General features: G+C 44.3%; 1 protein-coding gene across 7 annotated transcripts in view; it reads left to right on the forward strand.

Annotated features, from left to right (window-relative positions):
• The window catches only part of CTDSPL (CTD small phosphatase like), a 119,781-nt gene that overhangs the window by 66,121 nt on the left and 31,998 nt on the right, over positions 1-21,662 (forward strand). The window lies entirely within an intron of this gene.

Here is a 21,662-nt window from a genome sequence, read left to right on the forward strand (position 1 = left end):
GTCCTACTCTTTGTGACCCCGTGGACTGCAGCACGCCAGGCCTCCCTATCCCTCCGCAACACCCAGAACCTACTCAAACTCATGTCCATCACATTGGTGATGTCATATAACCACCTCATCCTCTGTTGTCCCCTTCTGTTCCCACCTTCAGTCTTTCCCAGCATCAGGATCTTTTCCAACGAGTCAGTTCTTCACATCATGTGGCCAAACAGTTGGAGTTTCAGCTTCAGCATCAGTCCTTCCAATGAATATTCAGGACTGATTCCCTTTAGGATGAACTGGTTGGATCTCCTTGCAGTCCAAGGGACTCTCAAGAGTCTTCTCCAATACCTCAGTTCAAAAGCATCAATCTTCGGCGCTCAGCTTTCTTTATAGTCCAACTCTCACATCCATACATGACTACTGGAAAAACCATAGCTTTGACTAGACAGACCTTGGTTGGTAAACTAGTGTCTCTGCTTTTTTTTTTTTGTCTCTGCTTTTTAATGTGCTGTCTAGGTTGGTCATAGCTTTTCTTCCAAGGAGCAAGAGTCTTTTAATTTCATGGCTGCAGTCACCATCTGCTGTGATTTTGGAGCCCAAAAATATAAAGTCTTATACTGTTTCCATTGTTTCCCCATCTATTTGCCATGAAGTGATGGGACTGGATGCCATGATCTTAGTTTTCTGAATGTTGAGTTTTAAGCCAACTTTTTCACTCTCCTCTTTCACTTTCATCAAGAGGCTCTTTAGTTCTTCTTCACTTTCTGACATAAGGGTGGTGTCGTCTTCATATCTGAGGTTATTGATATTTCTCCCAGCAATCTTGATTCCAGCTTGTACTTCATCCAGCCTGGCATTTCGAATGAGGAACTCGGCATATAAGTCAAATAAGCAGGGTGACAACATACAGCCTTGATGTACTCCTTTCCCAGTTTGGAACCAGTCTGTTGTTCCATGTCTGGTTCTAACTGTTGCTTCTTAACCTGCATACAGATTTCTCAGGAGGCTGGTCAAGTGGTCTGGTATTCCCATCTCTTGAAGAATTTTCTACAGTTGGTTGTGATCCACACAGTCAAAGGCTTTGGCATAGTCAATAAAGCAAAAGTAGATGTTTTTCTGGAACCCTCTTGATTTTTCAATGATCCAGCAGATGTTGGCAATTTGATCTCTGGTTCCTCTGCCTTTTCTAAATCCAGCTTGAACATCTGGTAGTTCATAGTTCACATACTGTTGAAGCCTGGCTTGGAGAATTTTGAGCATTACTTTACTAGCATGTGAGATGAGTGCAGTTGTACAGTAGTTTGAACATTCTTTGGCATTGCCTTTCTTTGGGATTGGAATGAAGACTGACCATTTTCAGTCCTGTGGCCACTGCAGACTTTTCCAAATTTGCTGGCATAGTGAGTGCAGCACTTTCACAGCATCGTCTTTTAGGATTTGAAATAGCTCAACTGGAATTCCATCATCTTATCTAAGATGGCAGAGGAATAAGACAGGGAGACTACTTTATCCCCCACAAATTCATCAACAGGTCATTTGAATATTGAGCAGCTTCCACAAAACAATTTCTGAACACTGGCAGAGGACACCAGGCACCCAGAAAGGCAGCCCACTCTCTTTGAAAGGAGGTAGGACAAAATGTAAAAGACAAAAAGAGAGACAAAAGAGTTAGGGATGGAGACCTGTCCTGGGGAGGGAGTTGTGAAGGAGAAGAAGTTTCCACACAGCAGGAAACCCTCTCATGCGTGGGTCTTTAGGGAGTTTTGGAAGCTAACCAAGAGAAGAAAAAAACCCACAGAATATACAACTAACCACAACTGCGGGAAAGAGAACTTTGCTGCAAAAGGCTCTAACCTAACAGCCTAAGGCACAGCCTAGCCCTCTCACAGAACAAAGGATTGAGTGAATAGCAAAGGAGACCCAGCCTGCTGCTTCAAACCGGCCCCTCCCTGCCCAGAAGCAGAGGCAGGCTTGAAGGCAAGGGGCTGCTACAATCGCAGCCCCAGAGATGGCATCTTCCACCAAACTGTGAGCAGGCTCCAAGCTGCTAACCCCGTCTTCCTGAGATCCTGGATGGTTGACACCCGCCATAGGGTTGCAGCCTGAGATCATCTCTCCAGAGGAGACATACACGGCACACCTGAGACGGTGCACAGCCAGAAAACTGAGTAGCCAGGACGGGGGAGGTGATTAAGACACATGGTCCACCCGGGATAGTGGGCTTACTCAGCACCTGGTCGCCTGAGCTGCTCAGACCTGGGAAGGGCACAAAACGCACGCCCAACCCACAGAGACTGAGCCAGAGCCATGTCTGAGTGTGTCCTGTGGAGGTTTGGGTCAGCCGTGGCCTGCCGCAGGGGCTCTGGGTGCAGCAGACCTGGGTATGGCATAAGCCCTCTTGGAGGAGGTCACCGTTAACCCCACCATAGAACCACTAGAACTTACAGAGGACTGGGGAAACAGACTCTTGGAGGGCACAAACAAAACCTTGTGTGCACCAGGAGCCAGGAGAAAGGAGCAGTGACCCCACAAGAAACTGACCCAGACTTGCCCAGGAGTGTCCAGGAGTCTCCAGCAGAGGCGTGGGTCGGCGGTGGCCTGCTGCAGGGTTGGGGGCGCTGAGTGTGGCAGTGCGTGCAGGGGACCTTTAGAAGGTGGTTGCCACTGTCTTCGTTACCTCCACCACAGTTTGGCCTCAGGTCAAATGAGGCCAAACTCAATGAAACTGTGAGCCATGCCATGTAGGGCCACCCAAGACGGAAGGATCATGGTGGAGAGTTCTGACAAAATGTGGTCCACTGGAGAAGGGAATGGCAAACCACTTCATATTCTTGCCTTGAGAACCCCATAAACAGTATGAAAAGGCAAAAAGATAGGACACTGAAAGATGAACTCCCCAGGTCAGTAGGTGCCCAATGCGCTACTGGAGATCAGTGGAGAAATAACTCCAGAAAGAATGAAAAGACGGCGCCAAAGCAAAAACAACACCCAGTTGTGGATGTGACTGGTGACAGAGCAAGGTCCAATGCTGTGAAGAGCAATATTGCATAGGAACCTGGAACATTAGGTCCATGAATCAAGGCAAATTGGAAGTGATCATACAGGAGATGGCAAGAGTGAACGTCAACATTTTAGGAATCAGTGAACTCAAATGGACTGAAATGGGTGAATTTAACTCAGATGACCATTATATCTACTACTGTGGGCAAGAATCCCTTAGAAGAAATGTAGTAGCCATCATAGTCAACAAAAAGGTCCGAAATGCAGTACTTGGATGCAATCTCAAAAATGACAGAATGATTTCTGTTCATTTCCAAGGCAAACCATTCAATATCATGGTAATCCAAGTCTATGCCCTGACCAGTAGTGCTGAAGAAGCTGAAATTGAAAGTTCTATGAAGACCTACAAGACCTTTTAGAACTAACTCCCAAAAAAGTATGTCCTTTTCATTATAGGGTACTGGGATGCAAAAGTAGGAAGTCAAGAAACACCTGGAGTAACAGACAAATTTGGCCTTGGAGTACAGAATGAAGCAGGGCAAAGGCTAATAGAGTTCTTCCAAGAGAATGCACAGGTCATAGCAAACACCCTCTTCCAACAACACAAGAGAAGACGCTACACATGGACATCACCAGATGGTCAAGTCTGAAATCAGATTGATTATATTCTTTGCAGCCGAAGATGGAGAAGCTCTATACAGTCAGCAAAAAACAAGACTGGGAGCTAACTGTGGCACAGATCATGAACTCCTGATTGCCAAATTCAGACTTAAATTGAAGAAAGTGGGGGAAACCACTAGACGGTTCAGGTATGACCTAAATCAAATCCCTAACGATTATACAATGGAAGTGAGAAGTAGATTTAAGGGACTAGATCTGATAGACAGAGTGCCTGATGAACTATGGATGGAGGTTGGTGACATTATACAGGAGACAGGGATCAAGACCATCTCCAAGAAAAAGAAATGCAAAAAAGCAAATGGCTGTCTGAGGAGGCCTTACAAATAGCTGTGAAAAGAAGAGAGGACAGGGAAGCTTGGCGTGCTTCAGCCCATGGGGTCGCAAAGAGTCGGACAGACTGAGTGACTAAACTGAACTGAACAAGCAACAGGGAAGGAACACAGCCCCGCCCATCAACAGAAAATCAGATTAAAGATTTACTGATCATGGCCCTGCCCATCAGAACAGGACCCAATTTCCCCCTTAGTCAGTCTCTCCCATCAGGAAGCTTCCGTAAGCCTTATCCTTCTCCATCAGAGGGCAGACAGAATGAAAACCACAGTCACAGAAAACTAACCAACCTGATCACATGGACCACAGCCTTGACTAGCTCAATGAAACTATGAGCCATGCTGTAGGGCCAGCCAAGACAGACGGGTCATGGCGGAGAGTTCTGACCAAATGGGGTCCACTGAAGAAGGGACTGGCCGACCATTTCAGTATTCTTGCCTTGAGAACACCATGAACAATATGAAAAGGGTTGGGAAGATCCCCTGGAAAAGGGAAAGGCTACCCACTCCAGTATTCTGGCCTGGGGAATTCCATGGACTGTATAGTCCATGGGGTTTCAAAGAGTCGGACATGACTGAGCGACTTTCACTTTCATCCCTTTTCTCAGGTGTGAACCACTATCTAATGTGACTGGATAGAGATCAAATATAGATATGATTACATTTTAATCATAGAACCAACATAGAAGAAACACATTCCAGGTGAACTGGTTTGCTCCTTTGACTAGTAATTCTTCTGGAAGAAGCTTGACCTAATAATAGCAGTTTTTAGTGGAATTTTATCAATGTATTGTGGCTCTTATCCACAAGAAGAAGCAAATGCATTCATTACCTAGAAGATACTTGCACTGTTAGGCTGTGGTGGTGATGAACCAGGAGTGGACATGCCCCACCACTGCACTTGGGTCACTCCCAGGCCAGAGGGAACGAGGGAGATAGCCTGTGGTATGCTGGTCATAATGACAGTGGGCAGGAAGGTGTAGGCTTTGCAGTCTAACAAGCTGAGTATAAATTACACTTCTACCACTTGGTACCTAACTGTGCATTCTTGGGCCAAGCCTAGGTGCCTGGCTTGCAGGCCATTAAAATGAGGGTGGTGATACCTATGTGAGGGGAAGACTGTGTCAGGTTGAGCTATGAAGTGCTCACACAGTACAGGAGGTGTTCCTTCCATCAGTGGGAGCTGTGGCTTCCTCCCAGACCCACTGTTTTTTTTTTTTAATGTGGTTAGGAAAAAAAAAACATGACATGAAATCTACTCCTTAATGCATTTTTAAGTGTACAGTACAGTTCTATTAACAGTATGAACGTTGTTGTACATCACATCTCTGGAACTTCTTCATCTTGCCTGATGATCTCAAAGTACATTCATGTATAGCATATGACAGTATTTTCTTCTTTTTTAACACTGAGTAGTATTCCATTACACACATGCACACACACTACCGTTTCTTTATCCAGTCATCCATTGATGGACATTTTAGTTGCTTCTACTTCTTGGCTAGTGTGAATAATGCAGTGAACTTGAAAGTACAAATATCTCTTTGAGATCCTGTTTTCAGTTCATTTCGATGAATACCCAGAAGTGAGATTATTGTATCATATGGTAGTGATACTTTTAAAAATATGGGATTTTTCATTTTTGAGGAACCTCCATATTGTTTTCCACAGCAGCTGCCACATTTTAAATTCCCACCAACCGGGCACAAACGTTCCACTTTTCGCCACACCCTCACCAGCACTTGTTATTTTGTTCTGATGATAATCATCCTTACGGGTACAAGGTGATACCTCACTGTAGTTTTAATTTGCATTTCCCTGGTGATTAGTGATATTGAACATCTTTTCATATATTTGTTGGCTGCAGTGTGTATTCTTTAAGAGAAATGTCAGTTTATTAATCTGATTGGGGTTTCTTGCTGTTGAGTTAGAGTCCTTTATATATTTTGAATATTAACCTCTTACTAAAAATATGATTTGCAGATAATTTCTCCCATTCTCTTGGTTGCCTTTTTATTCTGTTGATTGTTTCCTTTTTTGCTGTGCAGAAGCCTTTTAATTTAATGTTATCTATTTTTGCTTTCATTACCTGTGCTTTTGGTATCATATCTAAAAAATCATTGCCGAGAGCAGTGTTATGAAGCTTTCCCCTTTGTTTTCTTCTAGTTTTATAGTTTTAGGTCTTAACATTTAAAATCTTTAATCCATTTTGAGTTGATTTTTGTCTCTGGTATAATATAAAGGTCCAATCATATTGTTTTACATGTGGATGTCTAGTTTTCAGATATACCATTTGTTGAAGAGACTGTACTTTCTCTATTGTGTCGTCTTGGCTGGCTCTCATGTTGGAGATCATTTGACTATGTATGCATGAGTTTATTTCTGGGCTTTCTATTTTGTTCATTTGGTCCGTGTATCTGTCTTTATGTCAATGCAACACTTCTGTAGATCTCTAATATGTTGTGAAGTCAGGAAACATGAGGCCTCCAGTTTTGTTCTTCTTTCTCAAAATTGTTTTAACTATTTGGAATCCTCTGTGATTTCTTATGAATTCTAGGATTGTTTTTTCTAATATTTCTGCCAAAAAAGCCTCTGGAAGTTTGATAGGGATTATATTGATGCTGTAGATTGCTTTGGGTAGTGTGGACATTTTAACAGTATTGTCTTCTAATCCATGAATACAGGCTATCTTACCTTTTGTTCTGTCTAATTTATATCACCAGTCTTTTGTAGTTTCTGATGTAGAAGTTTTTTGCCTCCTTGGTTAAGTTTATTCCTAAGTATTTTATTCTTTTTGATGATATTGTAAATCCAATTGTTTTCTTAATTTCCCTTTTAGATTGTTCATTATAAGTGGATAGAAAAGCAACTGATTCTTATGCATTGCTTTTGTGTCCAACAAGTTTGCTGAATTCATTTATTAATTCTAATAGTTCTTTTGTGGAATCCTCAGAGTTTTCTATTATACTATAAAATCATGTCATCTATGAGCTGGGATATATTCTTCCTTTCTGGTTTGGATGCCTTCTGATCTCTCTCTTACCATTGCTCCCACTTCCAGTACTATATTGAATAGCGACGGTAAGAGTGGTCGTCTTTGCCTGGCCCACATCTTAGAGGAAGAGCTTGCTGTTGTTCTCCTTTAGTGTGATGTCAACTGCGAGGTGTTTTATATAGCCTTTATTATGTTAAAGTATTTTTCTTTTAATCCCAGTTTTTAAGTTATTTTTATCATGATTCAGTGTTGAATTTTGTCAAAGGTCTTTTCTGCATCTGCTGATGATACTGTGATCTTTATCTTTCACTCTGTTATGGTGGGTCACATTGATTCGCTTTTGTGTGTTAAACCATCCTTGCATCCCAAGGACACATCTCACTTGGTCATGGCCTGTGATTCTTTTAATGTGCTATTAAATTTGGTTTGCTAGTATTTTGTTGAGGATTTTTACGTCTATATTCATCAGGGCTGTTGGCCTGAGGTTTTCTTTTCTTGTGTGTCTTTGTCTGGCTTTGGTAATAGGATAATGCTGGCCTCATAAAATGAGTTTGAAGTATTATTGTCCTTCTGTTTACCTTTCTGAAAAAGTTTGAAAAGGATTGGCATTAATAATTTCTTAAATGTTTGGTAGAATTCTCCAGTGTAGCCATCTGGCCTTGGGATTTTCTTTATTGAAAGATTTTTAATAACTGATTCAGTCTCCTTATTCGTTATTGGATTGTTCGTATTTCCTGTTTCTTCTTAACTCATTCTTGGTAGGTTGTATGTTTCTAGGAGTCTGTCTCTTTCTTCTAGATTTCCAACTGGTTGGCATATAATTGTTTGTTTTTTAGTTTGTTTTATTCTTGGCTGTGCTGGGTCTTCATTGCTGTGCATGAGCGTTCTATAGTTGCAGCAAGCAGGGGCTGCTCTTTGCTGTGGTGTGTGAGCTTCTCACTGAGGTGATTCCTCAGCGTGGCGCACGGGCTCTCGGCTCACCGGCTTCAGCGGTTGCAGAGCGTGGGCTCGGTTGTTGTGACACATGGGCTTAGCCGCTCCGCTGCGCGCAGGACCTCCCCAGACCGAGGAAGGGTCCCGGCGTTAGCAGGTGGATTCTTCACCACTGTACCACCAGGGAAATCTTGGCATGTAATTGTTCATAGTTGTCTCTTATAGTCCTTTTTATTTCTGTGACCTCAGTTGTAATGTCTCCTGTTTCATTACAGATTGTACTTATTTGAGTCTTCTCTCTGTTTCTGTTAGTCTAGCTAAACACTTGTCAATTTTGTTGGTCTTATCAAAGAACCAGCTCAGTTTCATTGATTTTTAGAATTGTTTTTCTGGTTCTCTATTTTGTTTATTTCTACTCTTGACTTTGAGCGACTTGAGTTTGAGCGAACTCTGGGAGGTGGGGAAGAACAGGGAAACCTGGTGTGCTGCAGCCCATGGGGTTGCAGAGAGTCAGACACGACTGAACATCTGAACAACGGCACTCTAATCTTTATCGTCTCCTTCCTTCTTTTAACTCTGGACTTTGTTCTTTTTCTAATTTCTTCAAGTGTAAAGTTAGGTTATTTACTTGAGACCTTTCTTCTTTTTTAATGTAGGTATTTACTACTATAAAATTCCGTCTTCATACTCCTTTTTCTACATCCCCTAAGTTTGGGTTTGCGATGTTTTCATTTTTATTTGCCTGAAGATATTTTCTAATTCCTTTTAATTTCTTCTTTGACCTGTTGATCATTCAAGAGTATGTTGTTTAATTTCCACATAAGTGTGAATTTTCCAGTTTTTCTTCTGCTGTTCATTTCCACTTTAATTCCATTGTGGTAAGAAAAGATACCAGATATGATTTTAGCCTTCTTAAATTTGTTAAGGCTTGTTTTGTGACTTAATCCATGATCTATCCTAGAGCATGTTTCATGTGCACTTGAGAAGCATATATGTTGTTCCCTTGCTGGATGGGATGTTCTGAATATGTCTGGTAGGTCCATTTGAAGTAAAGTGTTGTTCAAGCCCTCTGTTCCTTTATTTGTCTTCTCTAGATGTTCTATCCATTGCTGGTGGGTTATTGAAACCTCCTACTGTTACTGTGTTGCTGTCTATTTCTCCCGTAAGTTCTGTCCATTTTTGCATGCTCTGATGTTTCTGCGTGTATATTTATAATTGTTATGTCTTCCTGATGAATTGACCCTTTTACTGTTAGATAATGTTCTTTTTTGCTCTTATGAGAGTTTTTGACTTAAAGTCTGCTTTGTCTGTATAAGTAAAACTACTCTTCTTTATCTTGGTTACCATTTGCAATGATTATCTTTTTTTTTTTTATAGTCTTTCACTTTCAGCCTATGTGTGTTCTCAAATCTAAAGTGAGTCTCTTGTAGAAAGCATATAGTTGGATCTTATTTTTTTTAATCCACTCAGTCAGTCTGTGTCTTTTGATTGGGGAGTTTAATCTGTTTATGTTTATAGTAATTACTGATAGGGAAAGTCTTACATTTTGTATTGTTTTCTGTCAGTCTTGTTACATTTTTGGCCCTCTTTTTCTTTTTTCTAGCTTTCTTCTTTGTGTTTTGTTGGGGTTTTAATAGTGACATGAACTTATTCCTTCTCGTTTGTGTGTGTGTGTCTTCCATGGGTATTTTCTTTGTTGTTGTTGTTAATCCCATAGGTTGTTACCATGGGACTTTACATAAAACATAGTTATAACTACCTGTTTTTAAGCTAATAGACAAAGCCACTTTTAATCTTGGCACAGTTTTATGACTAAGGTACAACAAATGGATTTTTTTAACTTTTTAATTCTAACCTTCCTTTAATTACTTTAATGGAATTAACTAAAATTAGTGGATGTATATTTTATGAGCCTGATGTGAGTAAATGTAGAACTTGATAAAGTGGTTCAGACATTCATCTGGAAGCATAAAGGATTAGACTGTCCAAGAACTTTTTGAAAAAATAATAAATGAGGACTGGTAGTATTAAATATAAAACAATAAATCTATAGTAGCAAGCTATATATTATTGGCACAAGCAAAGGAGTGGAGTGGGATCAGGTGGAATGGGATAGGGTAGAACAGAATCCCCAAATCATTGTCTAAGGATGAATTGTTCAGTAAATATTATTAGTATATTTGACTAGTCTTTTGAGGGGAAGGTAGGTTTGTATAGCCTATTGTATACCAGAATAAACTCCAAACAGATAAAATATTTACTTTAAGCTAAAGAAGAACTAGAAGAAAATGTAAGTGAATAGGCTGAGAAGGAATCAGTTGAAAAATGTTTAGATTTGATTTCCTTAAAACTTCTGCACATATGTAACTGCTATTTTATTAATTTATTTATTTTAGTTGGAGGCTAATTACTTTACAGTATTGTAGAGGTTTTTGCCATACATTGACATGAATCCGCCACGGGTGTACATGTGTTCCCCATCCTGATCCCCTCTCCCACCTCCCTCCCCATCCCATCTCTCTGGGTCGTCCCAGTGCACCAGCCCGGAGCACCCTGCCTCATGCATCGAACCTGGACTGGCGATCTGTTTCACATATGATAACATACATGTTTCAGTGCTATTCTCTCATATCATCCCATCCTCTCCTGCTCCCACAGAGTCCAAAAGACTATTCTTTACATCTGTGTCTCTTTTGCTGTCTCGCATATAGGGCCATCGTGTAACTGCTATTTTAAAAAAGTAGGAGACTGAAAGCAGAGAAAATTTCCAGTGTACAGATTAGTCCAAGGATTATGTCTCTCATATATGGCAAAGAAACCTTTGTAAGTCAAAATATAAAAATAATAGGCGAAAAAAATGTATAAGCAGTTTTCAAAAGAAATAGAAATGACCGTAAGTATACGGAAGATTGTAGAGCTCAGATGGCAGTCCGAGAAATGCAAATTAAAGCAACAGCAGGTTGCCGTTTTCCCCTTTCAGCTTGGCAAAGGCCATGTCAAGCCTCCTGTTTGCACAGCCTACGTGGACGCCCCAGGAGGGCTGGGTGCACAGCAACACCGCCTTTCTAGGTGGCAGAGTGTCCATAGTTTAGAATCTAGAGGCTTGACTTTTTTTTTTTCAAAGACTTTGGCCTTTGAAAAGCAATTATACTTCTAGGAATTTCTTCTAAGGGGATAAGTCAGATGTGCACATAAAATTATATACGCCATGCTCCCTGCAATATTATTTTTGATGGTTTAGTTTTTTACTTATTATAATGCATGATACACAGTATGCCATTATTATTTTAATACATGATGCAAAATCCAAAGGATACTAAAGTAATTCTTCCTCCTTTCTGATGTGTTCTATGTTCCTCTCCCATGGGGCAACCAGTTACTTACATTAGTAAATCCTTCTAGAGAGACTCTTTCCATCTATGAGAATATGCACATGCTTGGCTTTTTATTTTGTTAATTTATTTGATTTTGTATTTGAAGGTTGATGGTAGCACACTGTATGTTTCAGTGTACCTTGCTTCTCTTATTTACTGTATCCCAGAATGTGCTCCATTATCAGTAGGCTGTATAGTACGTAGGTGAAGAGCCCAGACCAGTTGGGTTTGAATAAAGCCTAATACTTAGTAGCTATGTCATCTTGAGCAAGTTTCTTAACTTCTCTGGGCCTCATCTATAAAATGAATATAATAATAGTCCTTACCTCATAAGATTACTGAAAGGATTGAGTGAGTCAAGATATATATAAAGTGCGTGGAACACCGCCTGGTGCATCTTACATAAGATAAGTGTTAGCTGTTATCACTGCACATGGAATGGCAGCCTTCTCCTTGACAACTGTAACACTGCACATCTGGGATGTATTATATTTTGTCCCACATTGATAAACAACTAGATTGTTCCCAGCATTGCTGTTGCAAACAAACTGCAGCATTTACTATGACACATTTTTGAAGGAAACAACATAAATATCCTGTTAGTTTAATTACGGCAAGTGCACATCCATACAGTGGAATCCAATACAAGCAATCAAACTAAGGTTGTAGAAGGATATCTCATGAAATGTAAAAACATTCATATATATTTTTTTAAGTAGAAATAAGCATTTTAAATATTTACTCAGTTTTTTCCACTATACAAATGAGTAGATTATAGAAATTGAGAAGCGATACAAAAGATATAAAGAAAAATTATAATTAACCTAGTCCTAGTATCCAGAGATTGCTGTGCTTGCTTAGAGTGAAGTTGCTCAGGCGTGTCCAACTCCTTGTGACCCCATGGACTGTGGCCCACCAGGCTCTTCTGTCCATGGAATTTTCCCGTCAAGAGTACTGGAATGGGTTGCCATTTCCTTCTCCGCTGGTGAATTTCATATAATCTCTCTGATTTCAGAAAACGTGCACTATTTATTTTATAGGAAGCAGGAGTTGTGACCTTTACTAAACACAGCCGGGAGCTGTGTGTTGGCTTCTTTGGCCTTGTGTAGGTGGCATAGATTGAAACTGCTTGGAGGAGGGAGGCTTGTTGTGGGTAAGAGCACTTCCCAGGAAAGGCGTGCTGCAGGGCTGAGCGCGCTCCCACAGAATCTCAGGAGCTGTTCCTTAATAAATCAGTCATTTTCATTGTTCTGTGTTACCTTTCACACATTCGCTCGTTCAGTAAACATCCATCACGACAGGCCTGTTTTGCACCAACGTATTCCTAGGCTTAGGAACTCAGACATGAACAACATGTGTTCCAGGCAGGTACCTGCTTGGAACCTTCTGGAGCCTGCCTGCCCCAGCTTGTCCAGAAGCGAAAGACAAAGTCACAAGCACTGCATAGCGCAGCGTCTGAGATGCCCTGCCTGACATGGACCACATGTGCCTCCCCACGCGTCTTCATGATGGTCACTTCTTGTGGCTGCACAATGTTCGCTCCAGTTGCCGTGCGCTGATTTAATTAAGCATCCCTGCTCTGCTGGATGCTCAGGCCGCTGGTGTGAGTGCAGCATGGTCTTTGACACATCACTCACCTGCTTTTCATGTGGCTTGTTCCAGATAATGGAGTTACCAGCGATGTGTGAGTAAATGGGCCCAGGCCGTCAGAACCTTACCACCACTGGCTGTCTGTTTTTATTTTTATCATTTCTGCTAATTTATTAGCTCCACAACTGGGCCTTGTTGTTTAAACATTTCATTGATTTGATTACTGTTAAATGTCAACTTTTGCTTCCTCGAGATAAGTGTGTTACCTGTTTAAATCCTTTGTTCCGCTACTGATTTTGGCTTTCAGCGTGAAAAACAGACTCTGTACAGTGATGGTTAAGAGTTCATATTCTAGACCCACACAGACCCAGTGTATCTCCAGCCCTGCGACAGGAGCTGCGTCACGTGGGCATAGGGCTTGGGGAAGGACTGAGGCCAGGAAAGGCATTCCCAGCCGAGGGGCCTTCCTGGGGAGCTGTCACAGAGTTTGATGGCCTGGAGACATTCAGGGGTCAGTGGCACATCCTCTGTGTCTGGCTTCGTCTAATAGGGCTGCTGGGAGTGTTATAGGTTCATTTTGGGCTTCTCAGAGTACGGTGTTTGGAGTGAAGGCAGGCGGTCCAAGGCCTCATATTTAGAGCTTCTCCCTGGAAATAAAACCCAAATCCATCAAGTGCTGGGGAGAGACAGGGAAGCGGGTGGGGAGACCAGGAGCCCCACAGCCAGCTGCTCTGGCTTTGAACCCCAGAACGCTCCCTGCACACTCCTGTGGACTCTGAACCTTGATTTTCTCACCGGAAAATGGGGTGATGGTATGGGCAACTGCACATTGTGAAGGCCACAGGTGAGCTGTGTCAGGGGCTCACACAGACAAGGTGCTCAGCTGATGTGGGCTATTAGGAACCAACTGTGAACGGGGGAAGCACATCCTCCCATCTCTGGAGATGAGATCAGGGTTTCTCCTGCCCAGTTCTCAGTCATCAGCCCTTGCCGGCCCCCCGCTTTGATTTCTCACTGCTAGAGGAACCACTGCCAGTTCCAGGCTGCAGTGGGGAAAAGAGCGTCCACAGGTACATTTCTTTCAGAGGGTGGCGGGTGTAATTCCCTGGGCAAATCGATCCTTTGCACATAGAGTCGGGACTGATGGAACATCTCAAAAAGTGACTTAAGTCCTTTTTCTAGGAGCGAGAGATGTTTGAATTCTCAGCAGCCACATCTGCTTTTGAACTCTGCGCGGTCTGCACCCTGGCCTCTCCCCACCCCCACACCTCCCATTTTATTCCAACAGAGGAAAGTTGTGTTTGTTGACGACTCTCCTTCAGGGTGGGAAAGGAATGTAATGTATGCATAGACTGCCCAGAATTTCCTGTTAGACACTCATTCCAAACCACGGCCCTGGGATGCATTCCAGAGATTGCAGCCCAGTTCTGGAAGAGAAGAAATGGTGCATTCATTTAAAAGCCGACCCTTGAGAGGAACTCCCCCTCTTTCCTTAAAAAAGCGTGTTTAGCTTTTTCCGTGGTAACATGGCTGTAAATCCAGCCGTATGGCCTCTTCAGGGTTGTAATGTGCTCTGACATCCACAGGGGTGGAGAAACAGCCCTACTTTGGGAAACTCTGGTGTCCAGTTTAGCAGCTCTGATAGCATTGGTGTCTGCATATTTTTAATGTTCTGCTGTAAATAACGTGATGACACAAATCTGCTGTGCAGTACCTTTCTTAGTTCTGCTCGAGACATGAAAGAAACTGGTTCTCAGGGCAGGTTTCGGTGCTTTGACACCTTAGCCGTAGACTTTGTGTGTTAAGTCCGTTTTCTCCTGGAAATTCTATTACACTGGGTCTTTGGCAGTCTGGACCCCTTGCCAGCATGGAGGCTGGCTTGGCACCGTGGAAATGAAAGGTGAACTTTGACCTCTGTAGCTGCCAAGGTGCAGTTTCTCCTCTTGGGGAGACCCTTGAATGATTGTGGATGAATTCACAGGCAGTAGCAAACATTCCCACCCATGTGTCAGCTACTTTCGTCTTGACCCTGAATCACTCTTTTGATCCTATAGAGCTGGGGGTGGGGGGGGCGACGCTGGGAGTTATAGGTCAGATCAGAGACAAGGATGGTTGGTGGGATGCTCACAGAGGACGGTGTGCAAAGCCCTGATCCTGTGTAGACTCCAGAGATTGCAGTTCTGCAGCCAGGGATTCAGGATGGTTCCTAAGCCTCTCTACGTCTGGAGTCGAAACCAGGTCAGAAGGCAAGAACTGTCAAAGCGCAGTGGTGGTGCGGCGTGGGCAACTACCACACTAATTAGGAAACGCTGGCTTTGGGATCTGGGTACAGAAGGGAGCCAGTCAGGTTAGGAAGTAGAAGAAGATGATCAGAAGAAACGTCCTTCTCGGCCTCTTAGGCCCACCAGTTGTGGGTTCAGTGGTACCTCTGTCCGTTCGCAGAAACAGTCCTCTCATCCCAGTGATGGACCAAACCCCACCCTCAGCCTCAGTGGACTTTCCCCATGGCATTCCATGATTTTAACTACAACACTTTATTTCTGATCATATTTCATGTAGGTCTTCCTTGAAAAGGCCTGAATTCTAGGGCTTATTTTAAGTGTCACATGTGGACCTGGTTCTTACTTGTTTACTTTCTAACATTATTATTATTATACAAAGAAACCTTCACTAGATAAGAGGTAGAGTTCTAAAGAGCTTCTTCATGTTCTAAGTTTAGAATTCACATAACCAAAAACAAAATGGGTCTGCCTACATGTTTTCTCCTAAAGCTAGGCTGTTTTTGTGAGGACTGTTGTCTGGGTACAAGCTAACTTCTGTTCATAGTGCAACAGTGCAGTGGGCTTAGACCGAAAGTTTTTGTTGCTGTATCTTAAGGCACTGGTAGACTTTCTCTCGTACACAAACATATCCTGTTTTCACTGCATCCATGCAACAACCCTGAGAGGGTAGGTATACCCATGTTACTGGGTTAGGTAGATGAATTCACACTGACAGACAAAATGCAGGGCTGAGACTTGAACCCGAATGTCCCTCTAAAGCCCATTTTTTTTCCATGTAATTTGTATTTAAAGTCTGTTTTTAAATAAGAAGTTCCACTCCAGGTGCTTTACAGAGAAAGAGTCCACATCTGTGATTTTTAAATATCCTGGAAATCTTTTATATAGATGGATAGCCTACATTCATCATAATCTAAAATTTAAACTCAGTAGTTCCAATTATGGAAGTCAAAGCCATGACATGTGTGGTACTAATCTGATCACATCACTCCCTGTGTTCATAGAATCAAATCCAGACTCGTCACCGTGGTTTACAAGGGCCTTGCTGACTTCACCCCCGTCTCATACTCTTCACCACTTCAGTTTCTCAGATTTCATGCTCCTTCTCACTTCAGGGCCTTGACACACTGCTGTTTCCCTACTTCCCTGCCCCCTCCAACAATTTTATGAAGCTGTCAGCCCAGTTCTCAGACTTCTTTCTCCTAAGAAATCACTCCTACCCTCCCTGCCCCAAATCTAGACCATGAGCCCTTCTCTAGGCCCCAGCCACGCCCTGGGCTACCCTACTGTAACAAGACTCGTTCTGTATCAGAATTGCTTATTCCTGTGTCTCTGGGTGTGCATGTCGTGAGGTTAGGACAGTGCCTGTGTGATCGATCACTGTCTCTACATTGCCATGCCTAGGAACCCACATCTTTAGGGGATAATCCTTTCCATTCCAAATAACATAAACCCAATCCATACTGGCTTAAAAGAAAAAGAGAATCTATTCTTTCATATAGCTTAAAATGCCAGCAAGGTCTGGTGCATTGAAGCCAGGTCCTCAGATGATGTTGTCTGAGGTCTGTCCCTCTCCACAGCTCACTTACTTTCTGCCCAGTGTTGGCTCATGTGATCAGGTAGGTGCTTCTCACTTGGTGGCCAAGATGGCCCTGGTAGCTCCAGGCTTACCTCCTGCCAGTTTCGCAAACCAGCAAAGAAAGCAACATCTCCTTCAGTAGCCACAGCATTGAGTCCCTGGGCTAACGTTCCTTGGCCCAGCTTGGGTCACATGCCCGTCTCTAAGCCTGTCACATAGCTCTGATTGGCTGGGCTGTGGTGACGCCCTGAGAGTTGGTTGAGGGGAGAGTGGTAGAACTTTAACCAGAAGGACAGGTGATGGATCCTGCCAAGCAAAAATGTTGCATTTCTACTACACTCCCTGTCGGCAGCTGGTGCTTTGAAGATACTGGTTCTTGCTGCTGGGCCAGCACTCTGCCCAGAGGGATTGGGGAGGTATTTGGGATGATTCCTGTCTTACCCTGAGGACTGAAGACTCAAAGAAGGCAGCCATCTCTGCTCCCATGCCAGCTGCCCCATCTGTAGGCACTCTCAAAGCCCCTCGTCTGCTGTGCTGGAGGGTGGAAGCGCCCCAGCCCTTGGCGGAGAAAGAGAAGGGGTGTGTCTGAATGGGAAGCAGGGTCTTCATCTCCTTGGCTGCAGTGACATCAAGTCCAGCAGTGCAGAGGGAAGCTTTTGCTCTCAGAGTGTGTCCCGGAAAACAGAGCCCCATGCCTGCTTGTCCTCAGTGTCACACACTCTCCACACGATCAGAAGGCACAGGGCCCGTTGAGTGAGGCCCATGCGCAACATCTGCAGCTCTTTACAGCCTTTCTCAGGACTTCTCAGAGAAGGATTTCCTACCCAGGGCTGCTCAGAGAAGTGGAGACGTCTTAGGATCACCCCATCTGGCATTGCCAAGGATCTCGCAGTCCTACCCTGTGGGAGTCCATTTTCAGGGGCCAAACACCTGTGTGGAGAAGACAGCTGCTGGGAGCAACCATGAGCACATCTTCCTTAGCAGAACTTAGAGAGGAAGCAGGGCTGTCCTTCTGACGGACCTGCACGCACGGGGCTGGAGGGAGATGGCAGAATAGAATGGCCCAGGAGGGGCGCCTGCAGGAGAGACTTGTTGGGTCTGTTGGCCTCCTCGCCTGGGAGGGTGCTCCTGTTTGATGTGCAGTGAGGGGCAAGGAGCTCCCGGGTGAGAAGAGACGGGCAGGCGCGGAGCCCAGCAGAGGAGAGCTGAGCCAGTGGCTGCTCCGCCACCTCCTCTTCAGAGCACTGTTCTTTTCCTAAGGGAAAGCAGGTGAACAGCCCCCAACAGCATTCATCTGGACACTTCACCCCTCCTTTTCTTCCCCGATCTTTCCTCATCTCTGCGTCTCCAGTTGAGTAGACTCACTTCTGAGATTTTTCTAGTGTTGCTTTTCTAAATTACAGTAAGTGACCAAGATCGGTCATAGTAGGTTGGGCCTCCTAGTTGTCAGGTGCCAGGGAACAAACGTGTACCCACAGAATCCAGCCTGTGATCCAAGGTTTACCTGCAGAACCCCCACTCCTGTATGAAGCAAAAGCTTTTAGGAGACTCATGGTAGTAATAAGAGCTAACATTTATGAAGCGCGTACCCTGTGAGAGGCATCGTTCCGAGTGCTTGGTAAGAACTCGTTTCACTCTCACAAGAAGACTGAGTCATATAACTTGGGTCCCATACATTTGCTGGTTGAGGCAGTACCTGGGAAGCTGACTGCAGAGGCCACACTTGGGACCACCAAACCGTCTCCTCCCTTGTCGGGTTACATCTCCGTGGGCCCTGTCAGTAGTTATTATGAGACTTAGAATTGGCAGCAGTGAAACAAGCTTCAGAGCTGTCGTAGTGGCCCAGAGACAGAAGGTGAGGGCCTCAGCTGGGATATGACAGGGCCAGGGCATTGTTGCGGACAGGTTTAAGAGCTGCTAAGAATATCAAAACCAGTGACTTAATGAGAGGGAGAAGCATAGATGTTTATACCAGGAGGTGGGTGCCCCAGCGGAAGAGGGGACCTGCTGGGTGACGGGCTCCTAGGAGATATCCAGAGATGACATCTGTCCAGCGCGCAGATGGATACAGTGGCCTGGAAGTTGGGAGAGAGGAATGGGCTGAAGATGTAGCCTAGACATACGCATGTTTATTGGGGAGCTCAGTGGCAGAGGAATAAATCCCTTCCACTGGAACGGGCTTCTTCCAAGAGGCGGGCTTTGAACCAGCCCCTGAAGAACAGGGATGTCCTGAGAAGTGGGGAATGAGGAGAGGAGGAGCGAGAGGTAGGGTGTGAGTGTGATGACGAGTCTGCCTTAAAGAAACCAGAAGTCAGGTGCACATGTGGGCCTGGAGAGGAGCAGGAAGACGATCACGGGGAAAGCAACAGAAAGCTTTGGAATGATTTTTGGTGATGTTTGCCTCATAAATCTGGTAAAACATGGATATCTTTTTGAAATGTTTGAGCCTGATGTTTGAAGTTCCTATCCCTTTATTCCTCCAAAGTATTCTTAAACTCAGTGTAACCGGGAGGTGTGTGTATCACACTGTCTATTTTTCACATCTTACTGTTAACAGTTCTGATACAGACCGTCTGCTGGCCCCGTGGGCCACCATGAGACCTCTCGTGTTGTCAGTAGGGACGTTCAAAGGGGCGAGTGAAGACAGGTGATGAAAGGCCGAGTCTTGACTAAGCAAAGAGAAGGAGCAGGGCCGCCTGTGTGTCCAGGGACGGTGAGAGGCCAGGTGGGCTGCCGGATGAGAAAGCCAGTGGAAGCACCCTGCTGGGGCAGACCGTGGACTTGGCGCCTTCTCTTCACACGGGCCTCATCTGGTTTGGTTTGGCGGGCGTGTTCCTTCTGGCGATGTCACAGTCTGGGGGCGAGCATGGGCCACCACAGCCAGGCCATTTACCTCCTGCAAGGCTTACAGTGCTGCCCTTGCCTGGCTTTCCCTTCAGACCTCCCAGAATGGAAAGCAGAGGAATATGCCTAAAGGTTTTAAGTTTAGGAGTAGGATGTGGTTTCTCCTCAGCTTTACAAAGTTGCTGAAAGAAAGCTTAACAAGATGATTTTCTTTCTGCATTGTTAGAGTAAAATATAATGACCATCAAGCATTTAGAAAATACAGAAGGAAGAGATGTAAATACTCATATCTGACAATTTCCATTAACATTGATATATATTTTTTGCCAGGCTTTTCTCTGTTGTAATCGCTTTTCATTTGTTTTGCACAATTATGATCAAGTCAGATATACAGGTATCTTTTTCGACCTAATGTTACAAACATTTTTCCATGGCAGTATAGATTTTGATTTCATACATCAGCTGTGAAACCCTTTTAGCAGAGGCTTATGAGTAAATCAAGGGCCTCTGGATTGTAGCCAGTGGAGAGGTGGCCACTGGGGTGGAAGGCAGCAGGGTCAGGAGACCCACCTAGCCCTACCTTGACCTTTTCAAGGAAGTGAGGGTCGCGGGTGGAGTGAGGCTCATACCGGTCCTTAGGAAATCCATCCATTTCCCCTGCTAGCCTGCTTTTGAGAGTACCAGCCCAGCCCAAGAGTGATTAGAAGATTCAAAACCCCCCAGCTTCCAGGTGGTTCCTGCAGGCCCTGATGTTGACCTTATTTAGCAGGAAGATGCCCAGACCCTCCCACAGTCCTGGACGTGAGACCATTTGAGCTGCTTCACCTCTTCCTTAAACCAGGGAGCAGAGTGAGCTGCCATTTCCCCATCGGGGGCAATGGTTTGCCAAGTGACCCAAGCAAATAGTAACCCCGCAGCCCTGTTTGTGGCTGCCAAACAGGCAAGTAATCATATGGTGGAAATTATAAGTAGCTCATGATCTCCAGAGTAAGGCATTTTTTAAATATATAGGTTAGCTTGTTAGTTTGTTAGTTATGGGGAAGATTTATGTGATCCGTTGATGAAAACAGGATCCAGGAAAGTGGGTTTTGCAGAGCTATTTACTACCCGGCCTGGGTGTTAACAGCTCATTGTCTCCAAGACATGAACAAACAGCTTGTTTACTTGCAGAGAAATGTACTGTCAACCAGAGAAGAGACAGTTTTTTCTCCCTCTGACTAAGTTATTTGAGTGAGCCATAAAAACTAAATCACCCATAGTAACAACAGAACAGCTTAAGCAATCATTTATATTAAATATGAGTTTATGGCCATGCTTTTCTCCCCACTTGGCATGTCCCCTCCGTCTTAATCTGACCCGAGCTGTTTCAGGATTGTCTTCGGCGTGGCGCATGGGGAAAGCATGTGCTCTGGAAACAGGCCCGCTTGTGTCTGAGTCCTGGCACAAGCCCTTCCTAGCTGCATTTTCTCGGCAAAGAGAAAGGTAGAGGCAATCCCCTATCTCCTTGGGTATCTGGGAGGATGGTTTGAGATGAGAATTGTGAAGTACTCAGCCCAGAGGGCCAGCCCTGGGAAACAGCGGTCCCTGTCGCTGCCCCCACTGCTATGTGGGAGGTCTCTGTGCGTGGTGGGCCTCGTGGCCTGGTCTGGCCAGGTGTGTGGAGCCCGAAATGAGAAAATGGATGCCCTTTGACATACACCTAAGGGTTCATAAGGAAAAAAATAGCCAGCTTTTCCGAAGATTCATGGTTTTCAAGTTCATCTTGAGTGGATGAAAATCTCTTTTTTTCTCCCCCGGCCACACCTCGTGGCTTGCAGAATCTTAGTTCCCCGACCAGGGATTGAACCCAAGCACCAGCAGTGAAAGCTCCAAGTCCTGATCCCTGGACCACCAGGGAATTCCCACTGAGGATCTTAAGTTCACACTTCCTAGGCCATTTGCCTAACCCCTGGCTAGAAACCATCCAGGCCTGTCGAGCTGCTGGCAAAACAGCCTTTCTACCCTTTTTTCAGAATTTCCACCTGAATGCATTTGGTTTTACTGCTGGCAGAAGGGTGCCTGTAGACTTCCAGCAAA

The sequence above is a fragment of the Dama dama genome, chromosome 24, assembly GCF_033118175.1.
Source record: "Dama dama isolate Ldn47 chromosome 24, ASM3311817v1, whole genome shotgun sequence".
In the NCBI taxonomy this organism is placed as follows: Eukaryota; Metazoa; Chordata; class Mammalia; order Artiodactyla; family Cervidae; genus Dama; species Dama dama.